The following is an 11,805-nucleotide window of genomic DNA, read 5'->3' as shown; positions in this document are numbered from 1 at the left end:
GCAAACAAACACACACAAAAAAAGACAAACTTCATGGGGGTCCGTAAATTATATTTTTATACACAGAATTGTAAATTAGATTTTTTTGAGAGATCAATACTTAACTGAATCACATTTCGTTTTTTGAAATAGTGTAAAATATGAGAATATATTATTTTAATTTAAATAGTTTCAAATGTAACATCATTTCTTGTATTGTTTTCCATGTTTTGCTTTGTAAAAACATCATTTGGCCACGTTCATGGAAGTCAAGACTGTTACACAAACTTTTTATTTGCAAAAAACAGTAAGAAACTTTGTTATTTTTAACTTCAGAAAAAGTTTATTAGAAAATAATATTTTTTAAAAAGCGCACATGGCGGCAATTCTGTGACGATGGAGATGGTAGTTTGTACAGAGGGGGGAAAAGGATGTTTTGCATTAATAAATTGAGAAATAACTGCTGTAAATTTACTAAAATGTATTTTTGAATATTTTGTAATAGTTTTAATAGTTTTATAGAAATAAAATGTGCCATGCACAGTTTGGTTAGTATATAATAACTAAGAGTTCCTGGTGCATCCCATTTTTTTTTTTTCCTTTTTGCTTATTGGTTTAGGAAACACGAAGCCTAAATGAGTGCCCGTTATTTTATTTAGATGTATTGCTTATAACATTTAATTTTGGTACTTTTAATTAAGGAAACGAATCCATCACATCTGTGCATAACCTGGAATCTCTTGTACTGACAGTAGAACCTCACTTATTTGCACGACCGAGGGGCAGACGGGTTTCCTTTTGCCAGAGCCCTGGCTCTCCATCCCTGCTCAGGCGATGCTCCTCTCTTCCAGCTCCAGCCCCGACTCCGTGTCCACTTCCCAGTCTGGCCTGGAGACTGCGGATGGCTCTTAAAATTGATTTCTGAGGATGCCAAATCAAGTTTTCCCTTTGAAACATGTTAATGTGAAGGCAGGCAGCTGTCTTCACCTTGTGGCAACACGGGGATTTCAGTGGACCTCAATCTGGCTGCCCAGAAGATGGAAATCTGAGGGAAAGACATTGACTTTGGTGAGTTAGAGGGATTCACATGGCTGATGCTGGAAGAAGGAGATGGCCACCAGATTTCACTGGCCACTTTGAGTAACAGCACAGGGCTTTGGGCTGCTGAGAACAGAGCAAAACCTCCTTTGCAAAGCAAACAAAAGGATAAAGATTTGTTCATTTATCCTGAGAGACATTCCTTAGCTGTAATGCAGGAGTCTGTCCCTAACCACTCATGGGTGAATGTGCTGGAGATGTGTTTTAGGAGCTGAGTGGTGGGGCCAGTGCTGTGTCCCCTGCCTGGTCCCAGCCACAATTCACCTCGAGGGGATCATCCTTGACAGGTGCTGATCAGTGAGGTTCTGCTGCACCGCGTGCTCCTCCACGGAGGGTTTCCAGGATCCCTTTAAAAATTTTGCAAAACATTGTGTGTGCATGCGTGTGCGCGTCTGCGACGGGACCGTGCCGGAAGGGAGCTTGCCTTGAATGTCTTCTCACCTTTTCTTTGGTTTCCATTACTCACCAGTCTAGGATGTTCACCCACCAGGCCTTTTGCTCCAGAGACACAGCCATGTTCTCTACTGGGATGGATGGCAGCTCCACAGCCTCCCAGAACGTCCCTGCCTGGGGCCATCTCCAGAGAGCGTAGACCATGCTCTTCCACACTGATACCCTAGGAGCTTCTGGAGCACTGTCAGGAGCTGGTGGCCAAGCACTGCTGTGGGAAACCCTGCCAGATGGATGTGGTCCCTCCTTCCTGTCAACCTCTAGTCCAGCCGCACTTCCAACCTCCAAAGCTTGGACATGGCCAGAGTGATGAGACATCGGAGTGACCACAGTGTGCTGCAGCACCAGGAGAGGAACCAGGCCACCCTCATGCCTACCTGACGAGAGGCATCACGGGGGACTGTGGACTGCCTGGTGGGCGCTGAGGAACTGCTGCCCACCCCAGCTTGGACTCTGCCACCTCCTTGTCTTTGGGGTGTGCTGAGGGCTGCAAACCCAGATGATTTGGGGCATGTGAGAATGTGATCGTGGAACAAATGAGTCTCTGCTGTAAGAGTCTGGCTGTAGTATGGCAGCATCTGGGTGTCTGAGATCTTTTACCCTGTCTCTGAGAAATGGTTGCCATTTTTTAAGGCCTTTACACTCAAAAAAATGACCATGTTGGAAGGTGTTTTCTCCAGAGGTTTTGTGGTGGAGGTGTTTAGGGATGTCAGTGATCAAACTTAAAGCCACTGGCTGGAGGGCTTCAATCTAAACCGCAACTGAGATGTTAAAGAGCCATCAGTCCAGAGCCCACACTTGTGTCAGGACAGGGCACTTGCCTGGATGGGACCACACCAGACATTGCCTCATTTGATCTTCACCCAAAGGCCAAGATGGGTTCAGAGCTTTGTGGTGTGAGAGAAGCTGAGATGCTCTTACACCAGGATCAGCCTTTTTCACTGAGCAGAGAAATGCTGTGCCATGTTCTCCATCACACTTATTCCAAGCAGCTTTATGTCTTTCTCTCACCATGTCTGAATTCCACCTCTCCCTCCGGCGCCTTCCATCAGGATCACCCCTCCATGGTGTGTTAGAAGGGCTTCCTTAGATGGGCCAATCCAACCCATAGCTACAGCTCTTGTATGAAGGATGTACTGTCATAACCTTGTGCAAAACATCTAGGAGATGTCACTGTCCATCTTCAGGGTCCAAGTATGGCAATAGTTTGTATAAAATGTACACATAGTGATGGCTACAGAATAGTTTATGACTAAATACATATCTATTACTGTCAAAATAATGTATAAGAATGTACTTGAAGCTATTATCCTTGTGCTCTGTTGTCTGAATAATTAAAGAAATTACAGAGACTTCCTGAAATGTCTCATATGTGATGGCATTCCTATCACACTCTCTCTGAGGATTTTACCTTGAGGGGGGATCCTATGGGGTTTGGTACTGGACTCTTCAAACACACCAGGAATTGTGCCAGTGTGGCTTCATGTGGTGGCCACAACCTCCTTCTCCTCCCTCCTACAGCCACATAGTCTGTCATTTACCTGTGAAATATTGCGTGGCTCTGCAAAGCCAACTCATTTGGAAGGGTTCTGTGGGGAGGCAGAGGTGCCCTGAAGGGCAGCCCACCAGCAGCTCCCTGTCCTCTCCACCTCCCCCACCCAAGCCAATGTGAGAAGTGACCCTAATGAGACTGGGACTAGTTTGTGTTTACTTGACCAATAGTTCAAGCAGTGCTCTGGAGCTCAGACACCGGGTAAACCCTCCAAAGGGAAGCTTGGATGTGCCAGTGAAAGAGCATCACATCCACAGTGCAACTAAAATCCAAACCAAGCACTGGGGTAAAGCAGGTGTTTCCCAGCCAGGTAGCTCTGCTGTGCCTCAGCCAGCAGCTCTTTGTGCATGGAAACATGGGAAAGTTTGCCTAGCTGGATCTTTAGACGGATATATGCACATATATGTATACATATCTAATATTATTATCCTGATATTAGGAGCTCAGCACATCCCACCAGGATATAAATATTTTTATACTGGCCCTCCTGAGCATTTCACACCATGCTGAGGCTGAGCAGGAGATGTAAATCAGCCCAATTGGGTGATAATTGGGCAGCAGTTTTGCAGCCCCAGTACAGCATCTATTTCAATTACAGGGGGAAGGAAACCAGAAAGAGCATTTTATCTTACTCATTACTGCAAGCCATAAGGGACCACTAGATTTCTTAAGCTTTTGAAATTCTCTCTTCAGCAGTTTCTGCCTTAAAACTAGTTCAAACTTAACTGAAAAAAAGGTCAATTTTCCTTGTACAGAGCCTTTCAGAGCTTTCAAAGGAGCAGTGTTAATGTGATCCTCGGCCTATGCAGGCTGAAAGGGAAAAAAATAACCTTTACAAAATGCATCTTTACAAGTGATGGGATTGTCTCATATTTGATAGGAGCCCCACAGCCACGGCTTTTTCCAAAATCATTAAATTGAATTTTTAATGCTTTGCATTTGGGGTGTTTAGGCTTATGTATCTAAATAATTTTGGTTTTAGGGGATGAAAAGAAGTGAACAAATCCAGGAGATATGAGTTTAATGATCTTGTCCTGTTCCAGTGAAATCAAGAGTGGCATCCAGAGCTGATTTGGGTGCACAGGCAATTGTGCACCTTAAGGCTGAGTGCTGGACACTGTTTAACTTCCTTCCCTTCCATTTTTATGTGAGAGCAAGACATCTCTTTGGACAAATATTACTGCAAATCAGGAGTGAAACCACAAGGCCAGGAAATATGTTTGGGGTAAAAATATTTGTTTTGATGTCCTGTGACCTAAATGTGAAATAAGTATTAGATTTGCTCAGTTTGGTGTGAACAAATGTCTGTTTGTGTTACTGAGGAGGAGAGGTGACAAGGGATGCTCTGTGTGGCGTGACCATGGAGGGTTCCTTGGCCACCAAACTCACATCTGGCTGCTGCCCCAGGGCAGGAGGGGTTGGGCACGTTCAGAGGAGCAGGGATGCTCTGGGAACACCCTGTGCTTCACACAGCTCTGCCCAGCACACTGGACTCTGGAATGGCACAGAACACCTTCTTCCTCAGCCCATCTCTGGGGCAAAGCTTGCCTGGACCAAGCCTTTGGGACACCAGGATGCTTGCCTTGGAAAAGGGATGTGCTCACAGGGAAACCATACTTGGGAATGCTGTATCATTCCAAGTTTCAAGACTTTTGATGGCATTCTCTGCAAGGGAATGGATGATGCATCTGTGTGCAATTACAGCAACTTCCTTTTGGTCTCATGACAGACAGACACCGTGTCACAGACCTGTCATAGGCTTCCACTGGGTGCAGGAAGCTTATTTACAAGCAGGAAACAGATCAGTGTATCCTTGGCTAGTCTGGAGCATTAAAGCATTTCATGGGCTTTGCTTTGAGCAGTTTAGGCTGTAAGCAGCCTCTGGTGGTCCCAGGTCTTATCTCAGTCCATGCTGGGCCTGCTTAGAACAAGCTGCTGGAGGCCACCCTCAGGCCCCACATGCCTGCAAGAATGCAGGGGCTCCATCCCTCTGAGTAACTGGTATTGTTAAATAAGCTACCAGTTTTCCTAAATACAGCAGCCTTGCATCCCATCTATCAAGAATATTCCTTTATATTCTCCTTGCACTTATTCTGTGAGGGAGGAGACCAAAGTGTTAAAACAAGATTAGTTTTAAGAAATCCCAGACTCAGAATCTGGGACATTCAGAGCTCTGCCAAGCTCTGCTGCTGCTCCTGCAGCCTGCCCAGAGCAGAGAGCTGAAACCTCACTCACCCAGCTCACCTCTTCCTTGTAAGTCAGCCCCATCCTGTTTTCCACAGCAGTAAGAACTGGTTTTAATTATTAGACAGTGATGAATGCAAATAAATATTAGTCTCAGGACTGCTCATGAGCAATTCTCTTGGAATAGTCACTGGTTTGGTGTAAGCTTTGTTGGCTTTGCCAAATGATGCCCTTTCTACTCAGCAAAGTTTTTCTGGAAACAGGAGTGTAATAAATGTACAGTATCAAACAAGTCTGTTCTGGCACAGTGTTTGTGTGAATAACCATTTTGTGCTAACACCAATGGAAGCTATGGGGTTCACAGGCATCAGAAAGTCCAACTGCCATTCAAATATTTGCAAATAATGAATATGTGATCCCACAAATAACAACAAACCAACCTGGCTGCTTTCATTGAGGAAAATGATTATGAATCACTGTGTACTGTGGGCTCAATCCAACAACCACCAGCGTCAGAAGAAGTCTTTCCACAACTTCAAACAAGCAGGGAGCTGAGCTGTGTTTGCTCAGCTTTACCTGGTGCATCCATGGCTCTCATATTGCACCATTAAATAATAGAATTTATCAGGCGAGTCAGGATTTCCTAGAGCAGCCAGGAGTGGGCACATGTCACCTCCTGACTGCATATGTGCAGCTCCCACTGATGTCAGCAGGGTTATGTATGGGCAAAATGAGGTCAGACTGTGTTGTCCTACTTTACGTGCCCTGTGGTATTACACTCAATTAAGTTTTGTCTCCCAGGACACAGCCTCTCTCCCACTTAAGTCACCAGGAACTTTGTCACTGCACAACAGTGCAGGAGGAGGCACGAAATACCAGCCTTCTATCCAGAGTGCAATAAGTTTTAACCCATGTATTCAGGGTCTTTCAGCTGCACTTTGAAAAGAGGGGATTAAATTCAGTAAAAAATAAATATATTCATGAAAATCCAACGTGGGGAATCTTCAGGAGAAGGCAACAGCTTTGCAAACTCCCCCAGAGCCCTGTGGAGTATAGCAGACTCAGCAAGAGCTTCTTCCGAAGGCAGCAGGGCATCTTTCCTGCCCTCTGCCTCTCCCAGCTGATCCTTGCACAAAGATCCTTGCCTTACACTTCTTAGGCAGTGCAGCAGAATCAGTCACATCTTCTGTGTGGGTGACCACATGCTTGACTGCTTTGAAAATATTAACCACTGGTTATGAACTGAAACTATAAATAGCTGTAGGAAGGAGAAAACAGTAAAAAAAAAAAATCCTTATTACAAACAAGTTGCCAGAACAATGCTGGGCTTTGAGTGAACCAGGTTTGGTCCTTGCCCCATTGCTGGGTTTTCTTCTGACTTTGAGCAAGTAGCTTGTTGCCTCCCTGGATTTACCAGAGATGGGCAGAAAAACATCTCTGGGGATACTTTTCCACAGTCTATGGGGTCAACATGATGAAAAGCAGTGGCTCAGATAGCACCTACTGCCCCTGTGCCACTCTAAGGGATCTCCTCTGTGGGCACAGGGTGAAATACAGGGACTCTCCAAAACCTTACTGAAAAATAGAAAATTTCAAAGCCCTCTTAACTTATACATTGGCAAAAAGTTAATTTAATTTTTAGATGTCTCACAGCTGCCAGTATTAGGCATCTTTATATATCAGATAAGCATGCTTCTTGCTGGATTTTTAAGTCCATTCTAAATACCTTTGGAAAAGAGGACAGCTGGCTTTTTGCATGATGTTAAACTCTGCATTACACATCACAAGGAGGACCTGCAAGGCTTTAGCCAGATCAAGGCTTTAGCCAGATCAAGGCTAAGAAATTATTTTGGCTTTTTATTGTGTCTCCATGTACCTTTGGGGAGAGGAGATCCCTGCTGGCTGGAGGAGTCTGGCTGGACAAGATCTCCATGGGCTAACAAGTGAGCTGAGACTCACAGATACAGCTGCAAATATGTCTGAAGGTAGGTGTCTTAACTTTACTTCTGAATCCTGCCTACAGTGTCATGCCAGCCTTCTGCAGAGGCTCCCCATGAAGTTCCAGGCTACATTTGGAGCATCTTTGCCTCATCCAGTGCTCCTGGTGTGGGGTGCACACAGACTTTCCTTAGCTCTGCAGAGCTCTGGGCCCACACATTCACACCCCTCTCTCTGTTCTGTGCTGGGGTAAGCCCAGTGTAGTCCAAACCCAGAGCTTTCCCTGGAGCTGGATCTCCACTGTGGGATTAGAACTTCAGAGGGGCCACAAACCTCAGTGCCTCTCTTTCTAAGAGCAATGCACACTTGTTCAGCCTTGCCTGCTTAGGTATAAACAGCATGCACGCATACAGTGTAGTTAATTAAAAGTATTCCCACTCCATTTTCCCCTGGGGGAAGGAAGGGAGAAGATAGATGCTCATGGGAGGGGTGCTCATCACATTGCTGAATGTGATCTAGAGTGGGACATGCAGTGCCATGGGGGTAGAATCCGTGGGAGCACCACGGAGAGCTGTCCCTGGAAAGAAATTTCCCTTAATGTGTGCAGTGTGGAAGGGAGGAATGATGTGTTTCCAGGAGGGATAACAGACTGAGACCATCTGCTCCCCAAGGCAGGGAGGCGCGGATGGAGGCTTGTCCTGACACTCACCCAATGTACACTTCTTACTTGGGACTTTTTGGGGATCTTGGGAGCCTCCCACCTTCCAAAGCCCAGTTTTTGGGCAGCTCATGGAAAGGACACAAGTCCCCAGTGCCTGGGTGTGGGCACTGGGGCTCAGTGTGACTCAGCACCGACACCAGGAGCTGTCCTGGGCACCAGGCACAGAGCAGCCACAGCTCTCCCACCCTCTGCTCCTGAGTTATGGACACACCAGAGAATCCCTTGGGCCTGCCCTTGGTGCTGTGTGGGTGTGAAAAGGGGTCATTCACAGGCAGCAAGAGTCCCAGACTCTGCCACCAGCGCTGTGACAGGCAGCATCACAGGTGATGTCCTTGGCTCCCAAACACAAGTACAGACACCCTCTGCACTCAGCACAGGGTGTAGGACAAGCCCTTCTGAAACATTTTCATTTCAAATCAGCTCCTGTATCTTGTTTTCTGTCAGTGCTGAGCTGGTGGTGCCACTGTGGAAGGATGCTGCTGGTACCCACCAGTGCATGGGCTGATGCAGATGCCTCAGGTGCTCTGGTGCCTTCCAGAGGGTGCTGAGCAATACCAGGTACAGAAGAAAAGGTGTAGCTTTGTGGGGTCTGCAGGCTGCAGCCAAGGCTGAGCTGTGTGCAGCAAGATGGACCTAAGCACCACCAAGATTCTGGGCATGCAAAGTGTTCATGCCTTGTTTATGCCTTTCCCAAACCAGGATTAAACCAAATGCATTTAGAAACAGGCAGAATGCTGTCCCTCCCCAGGGCAGGGGGAAGGTTTGTGTGCAGCCCCTGCCCCATGAGGGACTCAGCACACAGACATCTGGACAGCAGTGATGCCATTCCTGAGGGAGATGTGCCATGGGTTCCTCACCTGGGGCTCAGGTGTTTGTGAACCTGTGACAAAAGAAGCTTGCAGGGTAGGACCAAAGTGCCCCAAATGTACAAAATGAAGGAAAAGCCAGATTTCATCCTGTTGGTCCCCAAGGAGGGACCAAATTGTCACTTTACAAATGTAAAAAAAAGGCCAAGTTTCCAAAGGACTCCTCTTGGAGCTGCTCCTTGCACCAGGGAAGTGTTTTGCCTGATCACAGGGTGTTCCTTTTTAGGGGTTCTTTTTTTCTCATAACATAGAAATGTCTGTACTTTGTTTATCAACTGAAGCAAGGAATAAAATACACCTAAATGTTACTTCTCATTTGGATGTAACTGAATATGCAGGAAAATTGAAATACCTTCTTGCAGATTATACATTTGAGCTGTTTTTTTTCCTATTTATATGGATCCTGACAGGACAGAACTATTTATTGAGAGTTAAATAATGACATCTGCTATCAGGAATATCAAATCCAGTAGAAGATGTTTCATATTAAAATAGAAACTCGTGGCCAAATTTCCTCTTGATGAATATAGACACAGCTTTATAAACTTCTTCAAAGTTTCACTCTTTACACCAGAATAAAATTCAGCCCAAGGAGCTTCTATTAACAAGATTTATCCACATGTGCAAAAAGAGTTTGCTTTTAAAAAGTGTCTCAGAACAACAACAACAACAAAAAAGGCAGAAACAAACCCCCAGACCTTCCAGGCTTTGCTGCATTAGGTGGAATCAAAGTGACCTCTAGTGATTCCCTGTTAGCCGTGCAGCCTGGCAGCTGCCTGCACTGAGCTCAAGGGGTGAGAGGGGATGTGTGCTGCTCTCCCAGTCAGCAAAAATGCAATCAATACCTGATCAAAGCAAAATTACGGCAATTAACAGCCTTTACAATAGAAATTCTTACTATTCAAGTGTAGAATATTTTCCCAAACTCTACCATTTCTTTTCATGCAAGCTGCACACTGTTAAAAGGAGTGTTTTTATCAGTCTGTTAAAAATCAGCAACACAATGAATTTATTAGTAACTTATCATCCATGTGTCTTCTGGCACTGCTGACGTGCTGTTCTTTGGGAACAGCCAGGATAGGAAATGCACTAGATTTGTGATTTAACTCATTTGTTCCTATTTTTTGGAACAGTCACAGGCTGATCACAAAATTATTACCAGTTGTGTAGGGAGTGTGGAGTGTTGCTAAGCCATCCCCATCCCCAGGTTCAGCCAGAGAGATTATCACCTCTACAAGGTCATCTTTCCTCTCCCAGACTATTAAGGCTTTTTTTTTTTAAAGAGCAAAGAGAGAATGTTACAATTCATCAGCGGTGGGGGAAATGAAAATTGTGTATCAGCCAAATCATGTCAGTTTACCGAAAATCAATACAAAAGGGGGTTAGAAATGGGATGTCATCATTCAGAGGCAATGCAAGAGAAGATCTGTCAGCAGCAAGATGACTGTGTGCTCTGTCCCAGTATTCCCCAGGGATATTTCAGGGTTGGGGAAGGCAGAAAAAATCATTGATTCTTCTGACAGAGGAGATTGGGATGGGCACAAAGGAGATGCTCAGGAGATGCTGAGCTCTGTTGGGACTCAGAATGTAGATATTTAAAAAGAAGGTTAGATGTGTCTAATAGGTTAGATGTTTCATGAGTTAGATGAGTCAATCTCTGAATCAGAGCTGGGTGAAAAGCAGGACCCTGTTCCTACCAGAAGAAAGCCCACCCAGCTGCTTTGGTTTCATTCATGTTTTGAAGAGTTAATCTCTGACCTCTGATTCTTTCCTGCCCTATCTCTACGTCCATTAAAGACCATGAGGTTTGACATCTGCAGGAAGAAGGACAAGAACATTGCTTCTGTCTTTCTCCCTGCTGTCAGCTCTCCACAATGGCCATGCCGAGAGCAAATTGCTATTTGAATCATTTCCAGGGCTGATTTTGCATTCCCTGTAATTTTCACAGAGGCTGTGCCACAGCTGATCACCCACTTGCAATAAAGATCCCTTTTCCCCCCCTGGATTTGTCAGCACCTTCCACCAGCCAGAATTATTTGGGGCATTCCTGAGGCACACTTCAGAAGCTCTTCACATGGGAATGAGGAGTTTTGCAATGGGTGTCACCCGACTGTCTTGGCCCTCTGCCTGCCCCACCAGCCCTGTCAGGGATGCTGGGGACCCTCCTGCCTCTCTGGGGTGTCCATGGTGTAAAACCAGGCTGTATTCCTAATAACCCCTGCTGTCTACCCCCAAAACGCCCAGGCTGGTCCCGAGTGTTGGGCTGTTTTTGTCAGTGTATGATTTCACCTGCCACTGCTCAGGAGCATCTTCTGATTTCAGCCTCCTCCATCCTGAGGCATGAAGCAACATCAAGGAGTAAAAGGGTGCATGTGTTTGTCCAGGGCTAGAAATCAACCAGAGAAAACCTATTTGACCTCCAATAATGAATTCAGCCACCAGAGAGTCCCAGCCCAGGCTTTGCCCTACCTGGGTAAACCTTCTACAGAGCAATGACTGGGGGCCAGGCAGCAGGTCCCATCCACATTTCTGTGTGAAGTCAAATATGACTCAATCTCTGTTTGCTTTCAAGGCTTAGAGACTGAAGGGAAACATTTTTATTTGTTGTGAGCAGCAAAACCAATAAAAACAGGTGGGTAAGAAAAAGCAGGGCACTCAGCACTGGATGATCTGGTGTTAACTCTGAATTATCTTCTAGGCTGAGGTATCTTTATTGGTGTTAAATCAAACCAGAATCCTTCTGTGCTTCAGTTAATTTCTTTCACAAAGAAACATGCACATTTTATTAAGCTCCTTATAAATTTCATTTTCATTTTGGATTAAATGATATCATTTTAATGAAAGGCAGCAGCTAGAAAAATGCATTTTGTCGTGAAAGAATCACTTTCTGGTAAAGAACCATTTCCTATTTTTAAAGCCAGGACTGTGATAATCCAAATGCTTGCATAGCCTTTGGTTACCAACCCTGAAAGCTGTAAAAATATAATTTATTTTACACATGCATGCTGTGAGTTTAT

The sequence above is a fragment of the Parus major genome, chromosome 2 (genome assembly GCF_001522545.3).
Source record: "Parus major isolate Abel chromosome 2, Parus_major1.1, whole genome shotgun sequence".
In the NCBI taxonomy this organism is placed as follows: domain Eukaryota; kingdom Metazoa; phylum Chordata; class Aves; order Passeriformes; family Paridae; genus Parus; species Parus major.
Note: the sequence above shows the minus strand (reverse complement) of the source record.